Source organism: Mus pahari, chromosome 1 (genome assembly GCF_900095145.1).
Source record: "Mus pahari chromosome 1, PAHARI_EIJ_v1.1, whole genome shotgun sequence".
NCBI lineage: Eukaryota > Metazoa > Chordata > Mammalia > Rodentia > Muridae > Mus > Mus pahari.
The window spans coordinates 55,927,634-55,954,194 of record NC_034590.1 but is presented as its reverse complement, the minus strand read 5'-3'; the positions used below and the strand labels follow the sequence as shown (position 1 = coordinate 55,954,194).

General features: G+C 43.8%; 1 protein-coding gene across 1 annotated transcript in view; it reads right to left on the bottom strand.

Moving 5' to 3' along the window:
* The window catches only part of Ctxnd1 (cortexin domain containing 1), a 42,822-nt gene extending 16,725 nt beyond the window's left edge, over window positions 1-26,097 (bottom strand). Inside the window, exon 1 of the mRNA XM_029544889.1 lies at window positions 26,018-26,097. The gene's annotated coding sequence lies outside the window, so the exon portion shown is untranslated. The remainder of the gene's footprint in view (window positions 1-26,017) is intronic.
* Window positions 26,098-26,561: the final 464 nt, after the last annotated feature.

Sequence of the window (26,561 nt, the reverse complement as noted above, 5' to 3'; positions counted from 1 at the left end):
CTCTCTCTCTCTCTCTCTCTCTCTCTCTCTCTCTCTCTCTCTCTCTCCTCTATTTTTTACATTTCCCATGTAGAGTCACAAGCTGAGCCTCTCCAACACTGTGGGCAGAATAGCAACAAATCAAGCTTTGACAATAAAGGAAATGTCTACAGAATTGAGACAAGCCTTCCAAGAATCAAGTTCAGAGAAAATCCAGGGAGAATCCTTGTTTCAGCCATGATGTTGTGTGTCTGTTTCTGGAAACAATTTTGGTAAAGTTAAGGCAGTTTCACAGCCTGTTATGTAGCAAGCCTCATTAATCTTTTCCTTTATTGTTTGTGCTTTTTGTGACTTCTTAACTTCTTTCCTGCCTTGATATTTTGGGTGTGACCTACGTACATATTCTAGAATTTTGAAGCATGATCTTTCACATTCAGGCTTATAGTGTATCTGAAATGGATTTTCACGTAGGATTTAGCTATCTGTCTTCCTATATACATCAGCAATTGTCTCTCCCTGCCTATTGACTACTCTGTCCTTTCTTTCATGATTTACAATGCTATTTCTAGCTCATATCTCCACAGGCATCCATCTCTAGATGCTTTATCACTTTGTATTTGCTTACTGTCTACATCTGAGCCAATTCCACAGTCTCGGGTTGCATTAAAATGGCATTATCATGCATCTTGCAGTATGCTGCTCCTACTCCCTCTTGTAATTTCCATTCAAATGTTTCTTAGCTCCTCACTGCATACAGGCTAGGAGGATCTTGTTAAGTCAATGAAAACCGCTATAGGGGTGTTGACTGGATTTGCATTGAACTTGTAATTCAAGTGAATTATTATGTACATGATATAACTTTTGTATTCATGAGAAGGTATTTAGACTCTCCTGTCAATTAATCATACTTTATATAATTTTATTCATAAGAAAACATTTTCCTGTTTATTACAAAATATTTTGTGGTTTTGGCATTGATGTAATCAGTAACATTGTTTTTTTCTTTTTACATTTGATAGACTGCTTTTGGAATATACCAATAATACATACATATATACATACACACACCCACATACACACACATATATGCACACACACATACACACATACATACACATACATACACACACAAACACACACACATATGCACACACACATACACATACATACACACACATATGCACACACACACACACACACAATGGGCTGGCAAGTTGGCTCAGTGTGGAAAGGCATTTGTCATCAAGCTTGACAACCCAAGCTCAGTCCTTGGAACCCCCATGGTAGGAGAAGAAAACAACTCACTCAAGCTTGCCTCTGGCCTCCATACACGCACCTTGGTATGGGTGTACTTTTGGCCCATATATGCATGTGCACATGAGCCCATGTGCAATAAAAATCACTTTTGAACATAGATGCAAGTGGTATCTGGACGGCCAGCAGCCTGGTTGGCTTAGAGAAGAGCTTTATTGACTTTTACAGCTGCTCTCTGACCTGCATTACTTCTATGCCTGGTCTTACTTCACATCCAGATGTTGAGGTCCTTTTTAATATTAAGGTTAATATTTTATAATATGTTTTAATATAAAATTTTAATAATATAAACATATATTTATATTTAAAATATAGATAATAATATAAAATATACAATTTTAATAATAAATTTTACTATTAAGTAGGACATTGTTTTAGCAGGAAATAAGAAAATAAATTCAGTGAAGGCTAGCAAACACATCAGGACTTTTTTTTCTAAAAACATGTTTTCTTCTGTGGTATCTTTCATGTACTCCTGCTCTCCTGGCTCTGTTAGGAGTCGATCAGACCATGCTAATTAGTTCAGACAGGAAGCAGTAGGATACATGAGCCTACAGTGGACAATAAGCCTTTTGTGTGTGAGAGGAACCAATTCCAAGGCTGGACAGCCTCAGGGCAGAATTCTCCAGGCCCTCTTTCCGTCCCAAAGGGTCAGAACACAAGGGTCTGTGGCTATTCTACTGAGGACAGCACTCTGCCACTCTCCTGATGGTCTCCCCTTGATACTGTCTAGTGTTCCCCTGCTGATGATCACTGTAACCCTGTCCGCTCCCCGACTCTGCAGCTCCTCAGAGAGCATCCTAACATGTTTGCTAGCATTGCTCTAGTGTTTGTATCTATTATTTTCTTAATTTGCGAATTTCACCAGGATGCAAAGAGAGAGAGGCAAGTAATCAATTCCCCTTTAGAGATGAGCAGGATGCCCCCATCTTTTGGCTCTTCTGTCTCTTAACTAGTCTGTTATTATCTTATTCATGGAGATGGTGGCTTATTGAATTTTATTGCATGCACACAGCAGACACTTTTAAGATGTTTACTTCTGTTTGGGGGAATCCATCATTCCTCCATATTTCCCTTGACTACTGAGTTCTAGCTTCTTCCTTAATGTTATGAAGAAAAAAAACAAGACAAAGAGTATGTATTTCAGGTTTACAGGCACCCATCTTTCTGGGTTGTTGGAGGAAACTTATTATCAATGTTACAGACTCCTACAATTAAAAGTCTCTTTTTAGATTAAATGATCACCAGACTTTTAAAAACTATTTTTTTTTAAATCAAGGATGAGTTCAGCCTCCCATTCTTTAGGCTTTCTGGGTCCCATCTCCCCTCCTTACTTAACTTCCGGCAGATGTGTGGTTGTATGGAGGGTCATTATGCCCTTGTGATGTGGTGATGAGCATTTTGAGATCCATACAGAGTGTTCTGGATCTGTACTGGCTTCTGATCCCTGGTAGGGTGACTGCTGGATGTATCTGGTCCATCTGATCTTTCGGGAAAAGTGCATTATCTCTTCTTGTTTCTAAGTCCTCACCAGGGTTATCCCCTCATCCTAACATTGAAGTCTTTCTGGCCTCCCATAGCATATTCTAGGACAGCTGGATGAGTGATGTCTAGGTGCCTTACCAGCTATGCACAGACAGATGGAACCAAGAACAGGAGCTCAGGTGTGTTTAACTCATTCCCTCCATTCCATTCTTCTCGTACTTGCTAACTAAGGTTTCAGCACGTCCACAGTCCTGCAGCTTCCTCTGGTCTTATGCTTTCTAACTCTTCACACAAACCCTAGAGTAGACTAGAGTGAAGCTGGGGAAAGAGATTGTATTGTTTCCTATCTTCTGGTTTTGTGTTATTTCTAAGTCTCCCAGGTTAGAGTGGACAGGTTTTTAGACTTTCTAGATCTACTGTCTAACAACTGATGCTTTCCTTGACCTGTTGTGACAGGATGACATTGAGGTAAACATAGAATCAGTAAGTGTTAGAAATCTTTAAAGCAGTCCACTATCATAGTGACATCCAGCTGTGTGGCAGGGACACCCTGTTTGAACATGTCATAGTATTGTGTGGGCTGCGCATAGTGCCTATACGGACGGTCCTGATCACACAGTTAAACCATATACGAATCCATAATTGGTGAGAAATTAGTGAAAACTGTAAGAATTCACTCACTGGCAAGCTTGAGATATATTACCATGGGTGAAAGTATAGTGACATCCACTCTCCCGCAGAATAAAGGAACTATGATCTAGATATTCTACTGCCACCTTAGGCATATAAAAATACCCGCTGTTCCCTTTATTTGGATTTTTAAAGCAGCATTTTGTCTTGACTACAAACTTCTATGTAGTAGGAAAATAACTTTTTGTCTGACATAAGTTCAAATGGATATTTTAGAAACTCTATGTCATATATTGTGCATTTTTGTGAGGCCAACCTTCTTGGTCCAGCCAAAACATACTAGAACAGAAATATACAGTGACATTCAGAACCATTCTAAGGACTTGAACTTCTAGGCTTAGAAGTTATTTCCTCTATAGACCCCAAATCTGTTGACTCATTCCAAAGTGGCTTTTCTAGAGTTCTCGGGTCAGTAGGATTACATAAGGTAAAATCAATTCTGTTTCCAAATCTGCAGCAAAGTAATTGCAGATTGCATCCTGCTGGGCTGGCAGGCCTGATGATTGTCTCTGAAAGCCTCTGGTAATGTGGGTGTCACCACCATTAGCAAGAGGGAGGACTTTCAGTTCCTAGTTCTTAAATATTCATAACCTCCTAAATGTCACAGATATGAGCACATGCTTACATACTTCTGCTGAGAAAAATGTTCAAAATTTTAATGAAGCCAAAGATTCACAGATCTTCCTGTGTCCAGCTAGGGGCAGCTGTGACTAACAGCTTTGAGGTTATTTGAATTTCTGTACTGTCCTTTATTTAACTTGCTATTCATTATTGATTAGAAAATTACATAACTCCAAGAGGAAGAGGCAACTTGGAGAATGCTGATAGATGTCAGGTGATTATCGCCTGATTCAACACAAAGACTTTTGTCTGGTTATTATTATCATTGGGACAGTAAAGCAGCCTCAATATAAATTACTCATTTTACTGGCCTTCCTTTCAGCATTTATACAGACTCACTTTCTACACTTTTTGTTTGTTTGTTTTTGTTTTTTGTTTTTTGACAACTGTCTTGGTCAGTCTGGGTTGCTACAACAAAAACATCATGAGTGGCATGTAAACGATGACCACATATTTCTTCCTGTTCTAGTGCTTAGGGAATCAAAAATCAAAGAAAGGACAGGTTGGTTGTCTGATGGGACCTGCTATACATAGGCATCAATTTTTGATGCGGCCTTGTATAAAAGAAAAAGAAGCAAAGCTTTATAAGACTCTGATTCTCTCTCTTTCTTTCCACCTGTCTGTCTGTCTCTTTTTCTTGGGTAGTGAACCTAGGGCCTATGGTCTAATCCACTGCACTATATTCCCAGTTCTTTCTTATTATTTATTTATTGCTTTTAAATTTAACTTATAGGTATATATGTTTTGTTCGCATGTTTATGTACCACATGTATGCAGTGTCTGTGGGAGCCAAAAGAGGGCATCTGGGACTGAAAGAGGGCTATGAGTCTCTTGTGGGAGACAGGATTGAACCCTGATCCTCTGGAAGAACAGCCAGGGCTCTCAACCACTGAGCTATTCTTCAGGCATCATCATCATCATTAGCAGCAGCACCACTTGCAGCACCAGCATCATCTTCTACTACTACTATTACTACTTAAACAGGGTCTTGCTTAATAGTCTGGGCTGGCCTTGATCTTACTCTTGAGCCCAAACACGCCTTTAATTTGCAGCTGTGATGATAGACTGGTAGTCTTTTAAAAGGGCACTAATCCTGTTTCTGTTGGCTCTATGTCATGATCTGATCAGTCCCATTGGTCATTCCTAATACTGTTGTTGCACATGAGATTAAGTGTCAGTCTCCAAGTTCACAGGATACCTTCAGACTACAGCACCAGCTTTACAGTCTTGTTAGTTCTCTCAATAATTAACTAAATTAATCACTGTCACTTGCTCATTCTATACTTGTCTAGGAGTTGCAATTTTAACATTTTCGAAAAAATAGGCTTTGATACTTCTATCGTGTCCTTGGAAACAAGACCGTGTCAAAATCAAGACTCGTTCCATCATTTACAGAGACAATGTAATGACAAGCAGACTCTTTCCAAAGGTCTAACAGTTTCTCTTTCTTCTTAGCAGGTGAGTTGATGCTGCTTGGTAGCTGAAGGTAACCTCTATGCTCTCCTATAAAATGTGAAGCCTTGCAGGTGATCTGCCTACTTGGTGGTGAGGACAAGAGAGTGGGAGAATTCAATGTTCTGTGACATATGGGGAAGGTGCCATTTGGGTGCTTGTAACCAGTGGGTTATAGATATAGTTCTGGTTTGTCTGAATTTTGTAGGCCTCCATTGCTTAAGCCATTGGCTATAACAACTCAGGCTTTGTTGTCTGGTTGCTTCCCTGAAGTAGATTCCCAGGAGCTCTTGTGAGCTGCAGAACCTGAACAGTTGCCTCCTATATATATACTCAGTGGCTGACCCAGGCCCTATAATGGGCTTTCTCCTTACTGCCAATCTAAGAGTTATGAAGAGCCCTAGAGATGGGCTGCAGTCATTCTGACCATTGCTTACAATTTCTTGTGGTTAAAAAAAAAAAATGTGTCTTATTTCTTCCCCAAACCATTAAACTTAGTGCTATGGAGTCATTCATAGAATCTTCTTGCTATTTTAAGATTTTGGCCAAATCTGCAGTGATTCCTCTTGCCTCCCAGGCACGGCAGTTCACATTCTTCCTTTCTCTCTCATTAGTTTATAACTCTGCCAATCCCTGGCCCAGCAGCTCTTGACTTTTTGCTTTCTGGTTCTTTAGCTCATGTCATTCTGTAATCTCCTACCTTTGATTTTCTCTGGGTTTAATTTACTTTTCTTTTTCTACCTCGCTGAGTTGGGAGCTTTCATTATTGGTTTTTGACCTTTCCTTGTTTTCTAAAGTCCACATTTGGAATTGTAAAGATTCCTCTAAGCAATAGCCTGCACGCTCCAAATGTTTTAGGATCTCCATTATTTTCTTCTTTGATGGGTGAATTGCTAAGGATGTTGCTTGATTCCCAAACAGAACTTTTCTAGCTATCTTCTTACCCCTGTTCTGTCTGTCCTCCCTCTGTTCTCTACCTTGCTCCTAAATCATATGGGTGGGGATGTGGGGATCTTCAAGGTCCTCACTGCTCTCAACTTCTCCCCTGCATCTTGTCTACAAATCTGACTAATAAGAAAGATCTTGTCGGACGGTGGTGGCACATGCCTTCAATCCCAGCACTTGGGAGGCAGAGGCAGGTGNATTTCTGAGTTCGAAGCCAACCTGGTCTACAGAGTGAGTTCCAGGACAGCCAGGGGGGGAAAAAAAGAAAGAAAGAAAGAGAGAAAGAAAGAAAGATCTGGAGGCAGCCCTCTGACTTCCTCTCTCTTCCCTTTCCCTCCACATTTTGCTTCACCCTGTTACATTTAACTTCTTGTGTCAGCATCCCTTTCTTGAATGCAAGCCACCTCATTAAAAACGTGAAGATGGTAAACACCATGGGAGAGACTTATGAGCCAGGTCCTACACATTGTTTTGTAATATGCTAAATAAGGAAGAAAATGAGGGAAGATTGATTCTCCAGGAGAAAGCCTGACCGTGTTTCTGCTGCATCCCTGTGTTTTGGTTGTTGGTCTCTGACCACCCCTGTGCTTTTTTTTTTTTTTCCTGCATGCCTCTGTCACATTCTCATCATCTCCCTGCATGACTTGCACTCAACATTATGAAATGGGAAAGAGCACATTAACTTGTTTAATGTTATCTTAGAACATAGAAAAGGTCTATGCACAGCCACTTCTATTTGCCCATAATTTATATTTTAGAAAAGGATTTCCATTTGTGGTATTTTCAAGCATGAACAACCAGTGGGATCTTGTGATTATTCAGCCATGATACATCAAAAGACTGTGGAAATCTCCTGTACCCTGGGTGATATGGAGCTTCTGGGGTCGGGATGGGCCAGAACCATGGGGATCAGTAACAGCTTCGGTTGTGACTGGAAAGAAAGATAGTGGGTAAGGGGTAGCCTGGCTGCCAGAATAGGGAACCCTGGCTGTGGAGAGCCCTAAAGGCTGCCAGGCAGGAAAGACACTGGGCTGAGAACCAGACAGAGCTGCAAGGTATTGCAGCGACGGGAAGTGAACACAGGAATAGCCCTGGCTTCTGTGACTTCCTTCACTTTGAGTCTCAGAGGAATTGTTCACAATCTTGGCAGCCTCCAAATATGTTAAACCAGTGGCCAAAAGCATCTTGAAGAAATTGGATTTTCATTTCTAATCTGATTGCCATTTAATCTGTTGCCCTTTGTGTGATTACTTACCATTTGCATTGCTAAACCCTGGCAAAGAACCTCTCAATTGATTTTTCTTCATCTTGAGACTGTCTGACTTTGCAGCCCAGTCTTGACTCAAACGTATAATTCTCCTGCCTCATCCTTCTGAGTGCTGGGATAACACTTTTTTTTTTTTTTAATGCTAAGCAGCAGCACTCTTCTTTAAACAAGAAACTGAGTTAGGTGCCATAGCTGGGCAGTGACGGTCTTCTCAGCAGTATGACATACCAGCTCTTGATCAAGATTCCCTTTCATTAAACCCTCAAATCCTCAAAACACCCCAGGCACAGAACTCCCAAGTAACATCCCTTATCCTCAACAATGCAGCTATGCTTCTGCAGCATCGTCTCACCACCACAGTTCAAACCCCAAAGGTCTCTGCAAGGGAAGCTAGAAACCAGACCCTTGGCGATATTGCCTGGGATTCAAAGTCTCAGCTCCAGACGGCTGCCTGACTGCCAGCTGTGTGGCCTTAGAGCAGCCATGCAAAGCCAAGTCTTAGTTTCCTTACTTTTACAATGAAATCGTAATATCCTACTGGCTCACTGGGCCTCTGAGAAGTAAAAAACAATATAAGTCCACAGCTCGTGTTTTTGTGTTTCCTGTTTCCTTCTGTGGATGTCTAGTCCTCCAAACAGGTTGCAGGTATACAAGATGCCCCCACCCTCTAAGCTATGTTGCAACTTCCCTGTCAGCATGGCCCCTGCTCTCCTCTGACAAGGGGGCATCCCATAAGGACCAAGACCTCTAAGATGCATTGACCCTGCCCAAAGTGAGCTTGGAGCTGGAGCTTCCTGGAGCTGATAAAGACCAGACTGTGTCAACTCATACAGTGGTGGTGAAGATTCTAGAGAAAACCTATCAAATCCACATCCTGTACAGTGACTCACACAGACTGTAGGTAGCTGCAAGCCACCAGCTTGGCTGTCTCTGGGAGTGATTAATCGCCCTGAAATTAATGGTCCCTTAAAGGCAGCCGCCACAGAGGCTGTGTGCATCCATAAAGCAGAATTCATTGCATCTGTAGAGATGTTTGTGAGGACAGACATCCACCCCCCGCACTGGACACCCGTAACCCTCCAGAACCCACAGGGCTTGTCCACGGCTTCGAAGTGGCCAGGAATGAAGTGACAATCACAGTTCCTTGCTGCCTCCTCTGTCCACACGAACAAAGAAACATGGATCTTCAGAACAGGGGTGGTCTTGCTGGGGACAAGCTGAGTGAGCCTGAGACATGGGTAGATCAGGTGTAGTGTAATGGGGAACAGGGTCCTTGTATTCAAGGCAGAAACCGAGAAACAAAGAAAATATCCCCCCTCATTAAAATGCACTGCATACCTCACGTGGGGAGGGTTTGGGGGAAATATATGGATTATGGAAAAGTGACATTTTGTAGGCTGCTCCTCTGAGATGAAGGCATTTAAGATGAAATGTTGAAAACAAGTCATTACTTGTGTGTTGTCTTAATCTAAGAAATGCTAAGTCAGTGGGACAGTTAGAGTCAAGGGTGTTAGTTGGAAAATTAGGGCAGGAATAGAATAAGGGACAGAGGGGGATGGGGCCGTGGTTTATGCAAATTATGGAAAAATAAACACCACCATTCCATCCTCTGATGCTTTGGAAAATCATTAATGTCAAAATGTCACAGTATCACAGGCAGCCAAGGCTGCTTCTCAGTACTCCATAGTACACTTTCGCTCTAGCCATTTTTGAACATACATCTGCTAAGGTCCTTCCCTTACTTTTTAGGTATGGCCCAAGAGGAAGCCACAGTGAGATGCTGAGAGCCTTAGAAGGGGGCCTGTCCTCTGTGTTTGAGCTGTGCCCTTCAGTGGTTGTGTGACTTTAGATAGATTTCACGATTTCTCTGTGCTGTCCAGCGAGGGCTCCTCTTCCTCTGTTCTCAGCTACTCTTGGATTTCAACCGGAGGAAGAGGGGAAAAACTCTTGAACTGGCTGGGCCAGGTAGACACAAGGTACCTCTCTTAAGCTAAGCAGATAGAGAGCCAGTATGTGGGTCTCCTCTGTTCCTTACCCCATTAGACTCTAGCAAGGACCCAGAAGGTTTCCAAGACCGACAACACTCAGAAACAAATTTCTTCCTCTCAGTACGCAAAGTACCACCTCAGTCACGGGAAGGGTACAAGAGAGGAGTGCCCTGAGCCAAGAGCCATCATATACCTGGGCCCTGGTGGAGTCGCTTGTCAGCACACTGGCCTGCTTAGTTCAGAATCACACAAGACACTCACCCTAAATCACACTCATTTGCATAGCCTAGTTGTAGGTTTGACTGACTGGGGCAGAAGGCATGCTGGGAGTGGCCTAACAAGACTGCTCAAAGCTTCAGGGGAAATCAAGTCCCAATTTCCATTTTCAGCCTGGCTTCTCTCCTGAGGAGGCTCAACCACACTGAGGTGTTCCTGGATATTGTCATGGCTCTGCAAAGTCCTCACTGTGTGGTCAAGACAGGAAACCTTTCCCCTGCCTTCTCAATGTCTTATTTCCTCCTCTCAACTGGCTCATTATAGCTCTGCTCCTTGACAACTGGGCAGTCTGGAGCATATCCTTATCCCTTCGAACCTCAACTTGCTCTTCTGATCAATGGGACACACAATAATATGCTCACAAGGTGGTGGTGAGGACCAAGCGAGGCTGATGCCTGTCAGGCCAGTAGCTGTGTCCCTGGCTCAGAGCAAACCCAGCCCTGCACACTCAGGCACTCAGACAGTGGCCCACTTTTGTCTGGAGCTGTCTAGAAGTCCACAGGTTTAGATTGTTACATAACATGTCCCATAACAGCATGTATGCTCGCTGGTGTAGCATGGAGAGCTCCCTGGGTCTTGCTTCCCACAGAGTAGGGCATTGAGATCATGCCCTCTGCACTAGGGATTCCCACAGCATGGTAATATGACAGGGAGCAGATGAGAGCCCATGGTCAAATCTGCTTTACAGTTCAGGAGGTATGAACAACGCCTGTGCCTTAAAATGGTTAGAAACCAGTGAAAAACAAAAGCCATGAAATATATGAGTATTACAAAATTCCGCTTCTGTGTTCATAGGTAGTTGGATATAGCCCTACATTTTGGCCTACAAGCATCTGTGGTTGTTCTGTCAACTGATGAGCAGCTGTGAAAGACCAAAGGGGAGACAAGTTTTGAAGTATTTTCATTCTGGTCCATTATAGAACATTATGCCAAGTCCTCTTAGAGGTTCTAAGAGATCCGACTTATCTGTCTTACAATAAGCATTTCCTAAATGAGTGAGCATATCATTTTGTCTTCCAGGTTATAAGCTAGCACTCTGAGCAGATAGAGATGCCAGACAAGTTGCCTAGGGTCCACCTTTCTCTCTCACTTATCCTCAACATCTGTCTCCAGCCCTGTGTTCTGCTTTCTAGATCTGCTCTAAGTTCTTCTGTTCTAGGTTTCTCCCGATTCTAGAGTCTTCTGTATGTAGATTTCTTCTGTGGTCTTTGACCACACACTTCTGTCTCCTACATCCACTACCAGACAGGGTATCTCAACCAGCAGCTTGCTTCACAGAGCCAAGTCCAGGCTCTCTGGCTTAATGCTTCACAGAGCCAAGTCCGGGCTCTCTGGCTGAGCCTTCTGACTCCTGACCTGTGGGAAGCACACTGCAGGTCGCTGCTCTGCCCCACTGTTCCTCAGTATGCTGATTTTTCATACCAGTTTTATGCCTGGACTATCTATCCTCATTGCCAGCCAGAGTCTGCAGGCCTGGCTTTGTTTCCATTTTCTCCAGAGACCTTCCTTTATGGCTCTCACTAAAGAGGTACATAAGGTGATGTGGTTTAAGATCCAGCCCCTACTTGCATGAGCCTCTCCTAAACTCTTAGAAGGCACACACTGAAAGACTATGCCTACATGGTCCCCTATTGTAGCAAGATTTCCAGAAGTTAAATGCAGTGGCTGCCGTTTGAGAACCACAGCCAATGTGGCAGCACTCAGACTCTGGGCTCATATCTGTAGATCCCTGAGCATCTGCACTTGGGGAATCTGGGTGTAGAGAAGCTGAACTGGGGCTGCACTTCATGTGGACTTAGCGGCATATATTTATTTAGTCCAAGATGGCTTTTGCATAATGAGCTCATTTGTAACAAGGTTTAAAAGGGTATTTGATGGTAAGGAGGATTTGAGCTCTAATTTTTCTGCTAGTTGACTGTTTTAGGAACACATTCTCTTTGCTCCTTTATGCCCAGAAACTTATCGACAGTCCCTGATACCTTAATTAAATGCAGACTAGTTTGTGCTCTGAGGCCTGCCAATGTCTAACGTTGTTTTTCCACCCTTCACCTATTCTCATGCATTTCCTTCCCCCATCTAACCCTCATGCTTGCTGGGATGCCCCACTTGGACTTGTTGCCCCTTCCTGCTTTTCTTCCTTGAGCTGAAGAGGCTTAATAATCTGTGAAACTCTTATTAACTTTGTGTTATTTCAACATGAAATACTAACTTCCAGGAAGACAAGAGGCAGTTCACTAAGTCTCACAGTGGCGTGGACACAGCAGACAACTGGCAAATGAATGTCATCAATTCATAGAGTCATTAAGATTCATCGTGCCCGAGGAAATTGGAAATGCCTCAAAGGCTGCCAGTCTGGTCATGAGAGAGCATTGACAGGATTTTTTTCACAGACATCTCATGACAATGTGAGTTATGAACTTAATTTTTTTGTGAGCTTAGTCAATAAATTATGATCAATTATGTAAGAAGACTGGCAACATTTGTATTTTCTATAGAAATGACTATATAAATGTAATTAAGATATCAACAGTAGATCAAAGATCAGCCAAAATATGTTCTAAAATGTCATGGAAGTGAAGTATCTGGCTAGCTTAGTTGATAGAGCATGAGATTCTGAAAATATCACAGAAGTAGCTTCAACAGTTACCTGTTTTAAAAAAGATTCTTAGGAACTGGACAGAAGGATCGGTGGTTAATGGTACACACTGCTTTTATAGAGGCCCCAAGTTCAATTCCCAGAACCCACATCAGACAGCTCTCAACCATCTGTAACTGTAACTCCAGTTCCAAGATATCCAAAACTCTTTCCTGGTTTCCGTTGGTCATGCATGTAAACACATGCACATGCAGACACAGCAATATAGATACTGAACCATAAGAAAAGATGTTCATTTTTTATAGATTTTGTGAGGTCTTTGATATTCTTTTCCTTTTACAAACAAAACCAAAACCAAATCCAAATTTTATTATTTGTAATTTTCTGTGACTTTTCTCCTTCCAAATATTTGCTTTTGTTCTTACTTTTGTTTCATTATTACAAAGGACTTCCAAACTTCATAATCTTCAGGATCCATAAACCTGCTTCCATCCTTTGTGTCTAAGGGATATTTTGTTTCTCTTTTTCTATCCCTTCCTCCTCCTCCTCCTCCTCTCTCTCCTCTCTCTCTTTCTCTCCCTCCTTCCTTCTCTCTCCCTTCCTCTTTCCTTCTCTTCCCCTCCCTACTTCTCTCCTTCCCTTCCTCCCTCCTCTCTATCCTCTTTCATTCATTCCTTCTCTCCCTCCCTCCCTTCCTGCTATCTTTTCTTCTCTTTCCCTCTCTCCTTCTCTCCCTCTATCCCCCCCTGCCTCCCTCTCTTCCTCCCTCCCCTTTCCCCCTCTTTCAGTCTCTAGTTTACCTGTCTTTATCAAAATCCCCTTTGGGAATGTGGCTCGTGTCTGCTGTTAAACTGCTATGAAAGTTTGCACTACTTATTCACTTGCACACTCATCTCATTACTGCTAGTGGCACCACCCCCTGCCCAAACCTTAGCTCTTAGCTGCTAAGTCAGTTCCAATTCATCCTGTAAAGTTGAGTTTCTACCATATGAAAGTTCTGAGAACTTTCCAGACAAGCTGTTAAGGAGAATAGGATATTAGAAGCTAATTTGTCTCACTGACTCATTGATAAGAGCTCTTGAAGATGCATCTGCTTATTGGAGACACTCTGTTCAAGATATAAGGATCAGGAGCAAATGCCACTTAAAGTGAAAATAAATCCAATGAATAAAGGCATATACAACAGTTACTGCCACTTGGAGATAACAGGGCAGCGATGTGACTCTCCTTCCAGGCTCTTGGGTCTCTAAGGACCTAGAGCATGCCCTAGGACAGCTTGGCTTCCTTTATTTTCTCATTTTGTTCTATCAGGCTCTGAAGTAGTGCACTAAGGATCTTCATTCTATAGAGACATATGTGGTACCCCAAAAGATGCCAAAACTCTGAAGATATGGTCGCCTGTCCACCAGTCCTAAACCTGGCTGTGAGCTCTGCTCTTATCTCCCACACTCTGCCCTCTCCAGACCTTTCGAGAGAAGACTTAAGAGGAGAGCTGTGTGGCCATTCATATAAAAAGGAGACAGAGGCCAGTATCAGCTAGGAGTAGGACTAGGAGATGGGGCTAGGGTGGAAAATGCCTGTGGGGTAACTGATGATCTTGAGTCAGGGCACTTAGGAACACCAAAAGGGCATCTCTGGAGGAGGCTTTCCCCTAAGGAGTGAACCCACTCTGTGAGAATGAGTTCAGTTTAGATAGGAGGAGGTTGTAGAAGATATACCCCAATTTTCAATATCCAAATTTCCAAAGAGCAGTGTGCCTCTAGGTACAAAGATCTGCTTCTCTTCTGTCCCTCCCCACCCTCCCCTCGCTTACCCTTCTCATGAGTTACTTTTCTAATCCTCTAAATTCTTATTTTTTTAGAATCAAAGTATATTATATTCAATTAAGAAAACAAAATGTCACAGTGAAAGCAACTGCTTTGCACAAATAATATAGAGTAAAATAGAAAATTATTCTTAACTCATATTCAAAAACCATAGACAATGATCTGTAAAAGAAAATTATCTAGAATAATTTTCTTTTTTTAATTTGATATTTTCTTTATTTACATTCCAAATGCTATCCCGAAAGTTCCCCATACCCTCCCCCCGACCCTGCTCCCCTACCCACCCACTCCCACTTCTTGGCCCTGGCCTTCCCCTGTGCTGGGTCATATAAAGTTTGCAAGACCAAGGGGCCTCTCTTCCCAATGATGGCCGATTAGGTCATCTTCTGCTACATATGCAGCTAGAGACACGAGCTCAGGGGGTACTGGTTAGTTCATATTGTTGTTCCACCAACAGGGTTGCATTCCCCCTTCAGCTCCTTGGGTACTTTCTCTAACTCCTCCATTGGGAGCCCTGTGTTCCATCCAATAGCTGACTGTGAGCATCCACTTCTGTGTTTGCCAGGCACTGGCATAGCCTCACAAGCTAATCCTCTAAATTCTTAAATACAATATGGGGTTTCCCACTTTGAGGTCTTGCTCAGCGAACCCTTTGGCCTCAAGACCTCAGGAAATCTTTCCAATCTAAATGGAAGACTCCCTTTTAGGTTAATTATGATGTTCAAAAAAGTAAAGGCTTTAGCAGCTGTGGAGGCAGGAAACCCTGCTCTTCATCCTCTCTGCTTTGGTCTAAGTGGGCTCTCTGTAATGATGCAGGATGAGGATTAGCCACTCTGCCTCCCCACACTTCCCCATAGCTGTAATCACAGGTGCCCATTGGTGCTGGTGATGAGTGTACTTGTCTGGAGGAGAGCCTGCTGTTGGCTTTCCCTTTGCATCCACAGCACCACAATGGTAACATGCTGTTAGCCATAACTGTGAGTCCTGGGGGTCAGTGCATTCTGAAAACCACAAGGCCAGGCCTTCTCCAGGCCATCTGGCTAAAGCAGATTGGAGGAGGAGCAGAAGTGCCAAAGTCAATGTCTTCCCTTCCCACGATCAAGAAAGGCAGATGTGCAGAACGATAGCATGCCCTTTCTCCTGTCAGCCTCCCCCACGCCCGTTGGAAACACTATTATGTCCATATCCCCCTTTTCATTCCAGTGTTATCCTGGTGAGGTAGGTAGGACAGGAAGGAGATGAAGAAACAGAGGTTCACAGCAGGTGTTCACTTCATCTATTCATGTGTCATGCCGTGTAGGCTGGGAAGACCTGGGGCATCTAAAGAGACACAGACACACCTGTACCTGCATGATAGTGACTCTGAGAGGCTGTCTAAAAGGAACTCCTGCGCCCTAGGTGTCCTTCATTGTGCTTTCAGGATGTGGTGACAACTTGGAATCTTTGAAGTACACAGCATCCCCTGCTCCACAGTGGGGAAGTAGATCTAGTGAGCCAGGGCAAGAAGATTTTTCTTTCTTTTATTTTTCCCTCTCCTGGTGCTGTGGATTGAACCAAGCAAGACCTTATGCATGCTATGCAATCATTCCACCACTGAGCTATATCCTCAGGCCTTTGCTTTTAAAGTCAGGCAGGCTTTTGCCATGCGGATTAGACTGGCTTTGAACTTGCTAAGCAACCCAGCCTGTCCTTTTACTATGGTTCTGTTTTTATCTCTGAAGTATTCCATATCTATCTGAGAGTAGGGGTTAATGGAAAGTTTCAGGATTTGGACACTGTGAGACAAGAACAAGCCGCCAACCTAAAGCTCCATTTGAGTCCTCATCCACCAGAAGAGATAGTTTATATCTTTCTGTACTGGAGTATCCCCAAGTTTAAAAGTAGCAGCAACTTCAGCTCACTAATCAATTTCCATTGAGAACCTAAACCAAAGATCACAACATGGTGTCTCTTCATTTTGACCTGAACAAAGTTATATGATGGTCTCATTTGAATGTGCTGACTACTGGACAATTTCACCTGATACTTGATGTTTTTCTTGTGGAAAATAGTCTGGCTATGTTGGAGCAGTAACACAATGTCAAAAGTGAGTCACCAGCCTGTAGGTCTGTTCTCCAGTGTCCCCCATTCTCTGTCCCTCATCTGCTCCAGCCATCATGACACTTGCCTGACTTCTACAGACATCTGATTTTTGCCATGCCATGAACATATGGATTTCAAGGAGCAACCTTGGGATGAAAGCCTTTACTTTCCTGAGAGTTTGGGAACCTTGGATTCATAAGAGATTCGTTGGACAGCTTCTACCTGCCACCTCTCAGAGTCCTCTTCCCTCAGGAAGGTGACGCCAAGTATACCTGCTGTTTTCCCTACCCTGACACTCAGAACAGATAAATGCCAGTAGATAACTGGCTTGGTGGAAGGGGTTCCAGGGGCTCCTATATGGCCTATAGAATGGGGGCTGTTATAAACCACCCCAGGTTGACAAAACTAAGCTATGGGCCCTGAACCTGGGGTTCAATGTGTACATCACATGATGGCTATTTCAATGTGTACTGGGCATCTGCAGATTCTATTTGCCAACTGTCACCTCAGTACACTCTCTAAGATAGAAGGAGGATATGGGTGACCACTTGGGGTGAGGGATGAGGGGTGGGGTTGAGTCCTGTACTGGCAGAACCTTCACAGGCTGATACACCCAGAATGTATACATGCCTTACACAATTGGCCAGAGTTACCCTCTAGGGGGGGTAGTTCAGTAGGGTTCTTTGCTATTCTCATCTTTCTTCCCTGCTTTTCTATGAAATTCAGATACAGATCCCCCCCCCCCCGTGCTGTTGATAGTGTCCTGAATTGGGCTGAGAGCTGGGATTGGAGGTTTGGGATTGCACCCACCCCACCGCCTGTTGGTGAGTCCTCTCATCCCTTCTTATGAATGTTGGACACTCCATCTCTGGGATTGACAGCCTGGTTGGAGTAGGTAACACAATGAGTGTTTTATCGAAGTGGAAAGAGTTGACTGGGAGAGTTTAGGGCAGAGTAGTAGCTGTTAGAGGAGCCTGACACTTAGGACCATCCAAAGAGTAAATTAGTGTGACTCTGCTGAAGTTCCCATGTCTGTACCCAGCTACTTGCTCCTCATTCATCTCTATCTTCACCTCCTAGTCACCAAGGGTGTGGGAAATCAGAAAATCAATCCAGCATCTATTCATTACACTTCCCTGCTAGGAGTCCTTGAAAATGTCTGTCTAGTTTTGACTGAACAGAAAGCAGCTGTATTTAGCCTCTACCAACACCTTTCTTCCTTCTAAGTTCAGCAAGCAAACTTCTGAGGCCAAGATGAAGCCAGAGGATGTGTCAGAATCAGCAGAAGCTACAGTGATTCATTCTTGTACCACTCTTGACAAACCAAGCCCAGATTAGATGGAAGAGGCTGGGTCAGTAGTTACCTGCTTCTCAGGTTTAAGTCACTGCTCAGGCAATCTGGGACACTGTCCATCTGCACAAAAGTTGGAGAGGTCTTAGCTTCACGATTGGTAAGGCACTGCCCTACTGACAATCTGGTAGTAGCTTTCCCTCCTAGTCAGTGAAGATAGGCTCACACCAAATCTAATGTGTGGGACCAGGGTTTTGATAGTTCTGGCAGCAGGCATGAGGCCAACCCAGATGCCACTCTCTGAGGTTGGAGCCAAGGAAGGACAAATGATTAGAAATTGCACTCTGAGAAGTTTCCTGGCAATGCTGTTGCCATGGGTCCCAAAGCCTGTCAGCCGGATCTTTTCCAAAGGAAAGGAAGCACCTCCCAAGCCAGACAGACCCTTCATACTTCATCAAGACTCTCTCGTGGTGTTCCACCAGTGTCTCAGAAGCCTCCACCTAAGTATCAGGTAGGCAGTGGACACAGAACCAAGCCTTGGGTTTTAAGAAATGGCCCCATAATTGATCAGTATCAGGGCTTGAATGACCTCTTTCACAGTTTGGCCTCAGATTCTAGGATGCTTATGTCTGATGACCAGAGTGCTCACCTCCTAAAGTCAGAGTGAAGGTGCAGGCATGGTAGCAATGTGGAAAGAACCCTCCAGAGATGACTATGCCTACCAGCTGTCATCAAATTCCTTCCACAGGAGCTGACATTTCTCTATGCCATAGTACCAAGACCTCCATACTCTGTCCCCAGATAGCCTCACTAAGCATCTTGCCCTTGACAATCTGTTTACCTCAAGTCTAAAATAAGTATAATGAATTTGTCCTGGTTATTTTTAAATAACAAAAACCATTACGTTGCTCTTGAATTTAGGAGGTGACTGGCCCCTGCTGGTGGCTGTACTATGTGTTTTGGCATATGGTAGTTGAGGCTGGCTTCTTGGAGAAGGACCTTTACTCACAGCTCCAGTCCCTGGCCTTGGGAAACTCTCAGCATAGGTCCCTCAGGTCTAATGTTATGTGATCCCACATGGTGGCTCCAGGGCAATTGATAAAACAGATCAAATGTCATAAGGCAAGTGTCTCAAGACAGACCAGAAAAAAAGTGGCATGGCCTTTGCTTCTGCAGCCCTGAAGGTCACATAGCATCACTTTTGATTCCTTTTGCCCACTGAGATATCCTCCAAGGCCCTCTCAGTGTCTGAGGGAGGGGGATAGACTCATTTACCTTTTGATAACTGCAAAAATGCCATGCTGACCTTAGTCTCTTACACCCCTGCTCTCTCCACCAGAAACACTACGCCTGACTCTGTGGCTCATATCCTACCTCCTATATCGAACTTTCTCCAGGAGCCTCCAGAGCCTCTCTAGGCTGTGTTACAGAATGCATGGGTCTCAGTGCTTATGAACAGTTTCTTCTGCTTCCTCTTTACATAGCCCATTATTTTATAAATATAAAACCATCACAAAGATAAAGAGAAGTAGCAAAAACTGGAGGAAATACCAAGATATTGGTCATGGGTCTGGAATTACAGGTAGTCATTTCCTCCTTTTATTCTGAAAACATCACATAGAACACCTAGTATAATCAAAAATAATTTCCAAAAAATTATTGGGGAACTGATTTTTGTACTTAGTGATAAAGTATACTTTTAACCTCATAAGACTCTGTGCTCAATCCCTAAACAAACCATGACAACCACAAAAATACAGTAAATGGTTACTGTGAATCCATAGGATGCAACTATGTAAATTCTTGTTCCCCTAAAGGAACACGTTGTCTATAACTCCAAAATTCATTTTATACAAAGATGGAAACACACACACACACAGTCCTAAAATAAAGACAGACTCTCTCCCTACTTGTACATTGAAATTGGAGCAATCCTGAGCTTTTACTACACAGTGGCAACTGTTAAAAGAGATGATGGCATCAAAGCTGGCAGCCCTGTGGTTTCTCTCCAGATTCAGGTCTTGTCTTCGTCCTATGATTTTTCTAGGCAGGAGCAAGGAAAATTGAGGGTGCATCAGCTGGACTGAGAAGCTCTGGATATGGGTACAGTTGACAACCAATGGTGTCATGACTTTTGTGGAAAGCAGGAAATTAGCAAATGCCCTTTCAATGTCTGCTGTGGGAGATAATGTGGATGTGTGCATTTATAAGGGGAAAGAGGACACTTGCTTTTCTGTCAGATGCCAAACTATAGATATTAGATGATATGGAGTTTAGATCAAGTAAGTGTGAAACACTGATGCATGTGCCCAAGCCTGGTCAGTGACTCTCATACCTAAGGCTTGAAATGTTTGTTCAAAATGTTCATTGTTGATACTACACCAGAAAGTTCTGGTCTAGGGAGATCAGGATTGGGTCCTGACTGTAGTTTACAATGAGCCTTCTACATGATTCTTTGGGCATCACTCTCTTGCCTCCTGCATGATAAGGTGCATTCTCATAATTAGGCTAGTTTGCCAAACACATTTCCCTGAGCCTACTGTGTGGTAAGCATGGTGCTGGATTAGCCACACATAGTTCTCTCTAAGCTTCTCTAAAGGTTTTGGAGGCCACATTCCTGCCTCTATTTCATCCTGGAGAAAAGGGAGCTCCTAGCAGCAGGGGGATATGTGTGTTCATTTACCAAAACATGGAGTTAGGATCTGAAGCCATATCAGAGGATTATCTCCAGGATAATTACTTACACGGTTCTGAAATGAGTCCATATGCCAAATGGGTCTTAACAACTAGATCTCTCTTCTCACCATCTTTACAACATCTTATGTCCATGTAAGGAAGCTCTCTTAGACCCCCTCACCCAGTTGGAATTTCTGAAGCATGCCTCCTGTTGAGTCAAAGCGTTAATATGGGGGTAAGGCTTTTTGGCTGCTGATTTCCAAAGGAGGCAAAAATCCCCTCCTTGTCCCCACAGGTTGGAATGCCCACTTCCAATTGTGAAGTAAAGGGACCCGGGGAGAGTGGCAGAGTAGCAGGACTCAAATCCTTCCTCTTCAACAATAGTTAGAAATTCTGTATCTATCTCAGATAAAAATCTCTGTTATCAGGGAAATCGCTGAAGAAGAAAATGAATTCTCCGAGTGCTGGATTTCAGTGGGCATGTATATTGATTAACAATGATGTCCTTGTTCACTTGAAGATGTGCTGCCGGGGAGAACACGACTTTCATTGCTCTGCTTGCTAAAAGTGGCAGCCTCCCTCCATTCTTCTGCAGAGCTGAGAATGAATATGTTAATATTGTAACTGGGACACAGGGAAGGGGACACAGACTTTGCTGGTGACTGAACAATTCTACTATAGAGTTGATGCCAGTGGAATGGAACTCCCTTCCCGAGATTTTGGCCCAGAATATCTATTTGTCAAATCAATTGGCCCAGTGAAGACACGGGCCCCTATGAGACTTCAGTTAATAAGAGAGGGCAATGCTGTTTTCCAGGCGTGGGGTCATCTTGGAAGATGAAGGCCATGCTGTTAATGAGGGTCGGGCTGGCAGGTCCACCTAGCCCTTCAGAGTCCCAGAGGTCCCTGTTCTCATGCACAAAGCCTCCTTGCTATGCCAGTATGCCATCTGCCTTCTCAGAGTACAAACATTCCAAGCCTTAAGCCCCCTTCTCCCTGGTGTCTTAGCTATATAGTTAACACATAATTTAAGGTAGGCAGTCCAGGGTAGACACAGATACACCCCTATCAATCCAAGCAGAAGATCATCAAATAATCTATAGTGGGTGTGTCTGTCTGAGGACACTTGGGACATGGTGGACTATATAGGGGCACATTTTGTAAGATGCTCGTTTGGCTTGGGAGAAGCAAGGATGTCAGGAAGGAAGGGCCAACCCTTTCAGAAGTTTCACCTTCATATTGATTACCTGGCTGAAAACTTCTGACTACTTCCCATCAAACATGGTACCCTACTAGGGATCATTTCTCAAGCCAACTCTAGGCAACTCTTGAGGATTTCAAGGCCTCATTCAGTACCATGATCAATTAGTAATGCCAGCTCTAGACATATGGAGGTGTGACAAGCACAAGGCATTTGTTTACAGTCTTCTAGAATATAAGAAGTTCCATTTGAGCTAAGGAGAACCTGCATTGCCAACAAGAAAGAGATATGATGATTATCTGCATTATCGGGTCACTTGTCAGTTGTCAATCTCCAGATGACAAACTCATGTCATCATGCCCACAGAGCTTGAAAATTCATGTCCAATGAAAGGACATTGGACTTCACTCACCTTGTCTCTTCTAGCCAGGGCTGTAGAAGCAGCTGCACAGTTCTTCTCTTTCTAACCTGTTTCAACCTCTGAGGGCACCTCAGGGTCCCTTCCTATCATTCTGTCCCAGGGGCAAAGAAATCGTCCTTGGGATTCTGATGGGGCCAAGTGCTAGAAGTCATATCTTTTAGAGACAAAATACGAAACTCCCCAAAGATCAGAGCAAAAACTATACATGAAAGCATAATGTTGTTGGGTCATTTACTTACTACTCAGGGTCATATCTCCTGTCACTAGTAGGTTTCAGTAGAAACAACTGAGAGGTTCAAATCTAAGTGGCTAAGTGCCTTTTCTCTTCATTCCTCTGCCTGGGCCTGTCCTTGTTCAGTGAGACACTTCAGTCTTTCTATAAATATGTGTAACTATTATGAGAAAATTAAAAGCAAAACAAAGACCTTTAAAAATTCTAAAAACTCTTGAATGCCAAGGTTGGGGCTAGGCTCTGAGAAATGGCCCAGGGAGGCTCTTGCACTGCTCTTAGTGCTAGACCTGGGATGCTTTGTCTAGCATTGTCCAGGGATGGACCTGAGCGTATTGGCAAGGGCATGAAGAAAAGAAATACAAGCAGACACAGAGAGAGAAAACTGGGATCACAGAGGTGGTCTCAGCTCTCTGCTAGAGAAGTGCAGCACTACAGAAGTGCATCCATGATTTTTAAGTGTTGACTCTCCATCAGAGGTTTTTTTTTTTTTTTTTTTTTTTTTTTTTTTCTTTAAGCAACTTCAGGCAATGAGTAAAGCTCAGGGAAGAAGGGCAGCATCTTCAAGTGTCTTCATGCCACTTTGGAACCTAAGTTTTCTCATCCGTAATCAACCTTGATTAATCAAGATAGTTCCTCTAATTATCAGTTTTCTCATCAGAAAAAGGAGAGAAAAATGTGACTCTGAAGACTGGACAGATAGATAGCTTGATAGATAGCTTTGTTGGTCAGGTGTCTGCTTAAAAACATAAAAATCCGCTGGGCATGGTGGCGCACACCTTTAATCCCAGCACTTGGGAGGCAAAGGCAGGCAGATTTCTGAGTTTGAGGCCAGCCCAGCCTGGTCTACAGAGTGAGTTCCAGGACAGTCAGGGCTATACAGAGAAACCCTGTCTCAAAAACACCAACAAAACAAAACAAAACAAAAAACCCAAACAAACATAAAAACCCATGTAAGAGCTGGGCAGAGTGGCTCATGCCTGTAATCCTGGTAAGGAAGGCAGAGACAGGAGCATCCCAGGGTCCCCCTGTCCATCTGGTCTAGAAGTATCATGCGAGAGATCCTCTTTTAATGAATGAGGTAAAGAATGGTTGAGGAAGACAATGTAGAATTCTGAACTCCACATGCACCCCACTAAACATATGTATACTTGTACATGCATGAACATATACACACATAGACTCCACTACTCATATACATACATAGAATGTTACTGTGAAAGTTACATGAATGCACGTACAAAATACTTAATGTATGGCAGGTATTTAGTAAGAGCAACTGACTTGGTATTGGTTATTCTGGGGCTTAATAAATAAGGGAATCAGAAAGGTCACTTGCTTAATGTCATCTGATTAGTTATAGAGCCAGGACTAAACTCTGACCAGATTCCCTCACACACGTACCCATGAGCCTTTCCCTAAGGAGTCCAGGATAACTGATTTTCACAGCACCCACCCTGAGTCAGCAGGAAACACAGATTCCCATTTGCCAACTCTCTGATGGCAGGAGGCAAGGATGGCGTAGGAATATCTCCTTCCAAAGCAAATACTAAAACATGTCACTTCCAAGAACAAACCTCAGTCACATAAAACACTGATAAACGTGGAGAAACTCCAGAACCTTTGATGCCCAAATTCAGAGCCAGAATGCTTTTTTTTTTTTCCACATTTGAACTTATTAGAAGCATTAACCTCAGAGACTTGGAACCCTGTCAGCTTTATAAACAGCGCTCCTTCTACTGGAGACCAGGCAGGATAATGTAAGGACATTTTCCTTGATGTCATTTCAGTTTCCATTTAAGTCTTGGAAATCGTGTTGAATTTGAGCCATACTATATGTAGACTGCCACAGGGATGCTGATTTTGAGAATGTGCTGTGAGATCGAGCCCTTGTAGTGTAAATATTTGTCAAAGAAAGATTAACTAGTAAGGCAATATATTCAGGATGATTGCATCTTTCATTAACCCAGTAAGGAAACAGGCTGGAAAGATACACAATTTGTGAAATCGCAGTAAGCAGCCACTGAATTTCTAGTTTGTTTGTTTTTTTTTCAGGCACATACATGGGTGCTTTTCACCAATGTATACACATCCCTTTTCCATTCTATCCTTGTTTATATCAGACTTACATTTTGTCCTTTAATAGCCTAAAAGTTGCTATGATTTTTCCACATGTAGGTGAATTCAGAAACAGCTCATGCATTCATTACCTGCATTTTCCTCAGAAATAATAAATGGCATTATTGGAAAAGTGATTAGGGAATTAATTCCTTGGAACCAAAGTATCTTAATGCAATGGTGCATAGAGTAAGTCCTCACAGTTCCTTGCTTGGGCAAATATAAGGCCATTCGCTTCAGAGTACTTTCTTAAAGCGGGGGTTTGCTTGCACACCCTCACGTGTTCTCAAAGCTGGTGCAATATCATACCGTGAGCTATCTCCAAAAATATAACCTTTACCAAAGTCCAATTTGCAAGTCACACCCAAAGGCTTGGTGTTCGGCTTTGTGATTGCCTAAACCTACTGTGCAAAAGACCATGAATTGCAACGAATCAGATTGTTACAGCCCTGCTCAGTAAATAGCTTGGTGAGGGTGAGGGAAACCTGAGTGCTGTGATGCTGGACAACATACTTTTGGGGGCATGGTGCAAGATTGCATGAATTATAGTGTCAGGCCAAAAGCTTAGATTCTCTGGCTGGGATTTGGGAGGCCAGGGAAATCCCAGAAGATGTGGGGGTAGAACCTCCAAGCTGGTACAGAAGTGGTTACAAGGGAGCCTCTCCCAGGAAGGCAGCAGGGACGATGGGTGAGGCTTCATTTCTGGGTTCATAGTCATGTCGTGAGAGATCATTGTGACACTAGGACCCTAGAGTGTAGGCAATGAGAAAATTCACAGCCTTGGACAGAGATTTGCCATTCCAGAACTTCCCCCTTGGGCAAAAAGACTATTATCAAATTTAGCACGATAACACAGTTTTCACAGAATCGCCGGGAACATTCTCCACTGACGTGGGGAAAAATATTGAAAACTTGTGTTAGGCTTTTCACAGAGATTAGGACAAAAAATCCTACTGAGACTTGACATTTCTTTAGAAAGACTTCCACCGACAGAACTTTCCCCAGAAGTCCCATCAATCATGACCTTCATCAACTACGCTGATGAGAATCTGTTCTCTGCTGCTGACAGTCACAAGCACATGGAATTTTCGGCCCTGAACTTGACAAGAGGGAATTGGTAACTTTGATTCAGTTTCAACACACACTCCTTTGGAACCCTTAAAGGTCGATGAAGGAGGGTCTCCCAAGGGGAAGTAATGAATCTGAACCCAGAATTAGCAGCTCCCTGGTGTTGAGACCAGAGTCCCCCAAGGCAGCTGTTTGCTGCAAAGCATTGCCTTGTGCCATTCCATCCTAAGCGCTGCATTTACTGGCCTCTCGGAACTGGCCCTCCTGGTTAACAGCTAACAGCTAAGGTATTAGGCACTGGGCTGCCAAGGGGTCCTGGTGTCAAGTCCACTCAAGTCTTCTAGTGGCCAAGGCTTATCCAGGCCAGGCCCGCAGCTTTTGCGGATCCCGCTCCTGCTCTCCTGCTACCTGGGACGATCTCCCCCCGGGGGGACGGTGCTGTGATCCCGCCCAGCCGGAAGGATGCTCCGGGTGATGCTCCTGCAGTCTTACCTGGCCAAGCGAGTCCGATGCGCTCGGGGACCTAAACGGGTTCGCCCCCAGCTCCGGAAGCCCGCCGGCTCAAGCCCGGGTGGCTCCAGGCAGGCTCCGGGCGCGCGCTCCCCAGGTCCGGCTCGGCGGAGCAGCCGGACTGCGGCTGAGTCAGCGCCCGGCGGCGGCGCGGTGAGCCTCGGGCAGCCGCCGAGAGCGGCTGTGAGCAGAGCCAAGGCCGCCCTGGCATTTTAAAGGCGAGACTTGGACGCTGTTCAAGCGGAAACGCAGGGAGAAACTTCGGCCCCCGATGCAGTGCCGCCTGCTCTGGGAGGGCGCCCAGGCTCTGCAAAAGTCTCTCTGGAAGGCAGAGAAGCAAAAACTAGACCCCCAAACCACGAAACTCCCCTGTGTGAGGATTCTTAGAAAACTCCGTTCAACTTAGAGATCAGACTAGGGGGCCAGTTTGGAAAGTGCTGGATGCAATTAGGCGAAAGAAAGAAGAAAAAAGAAGACAATGAAGTCTAAGTTATTGAACCTGTGTCCTGACATGTGTAATGGGTTT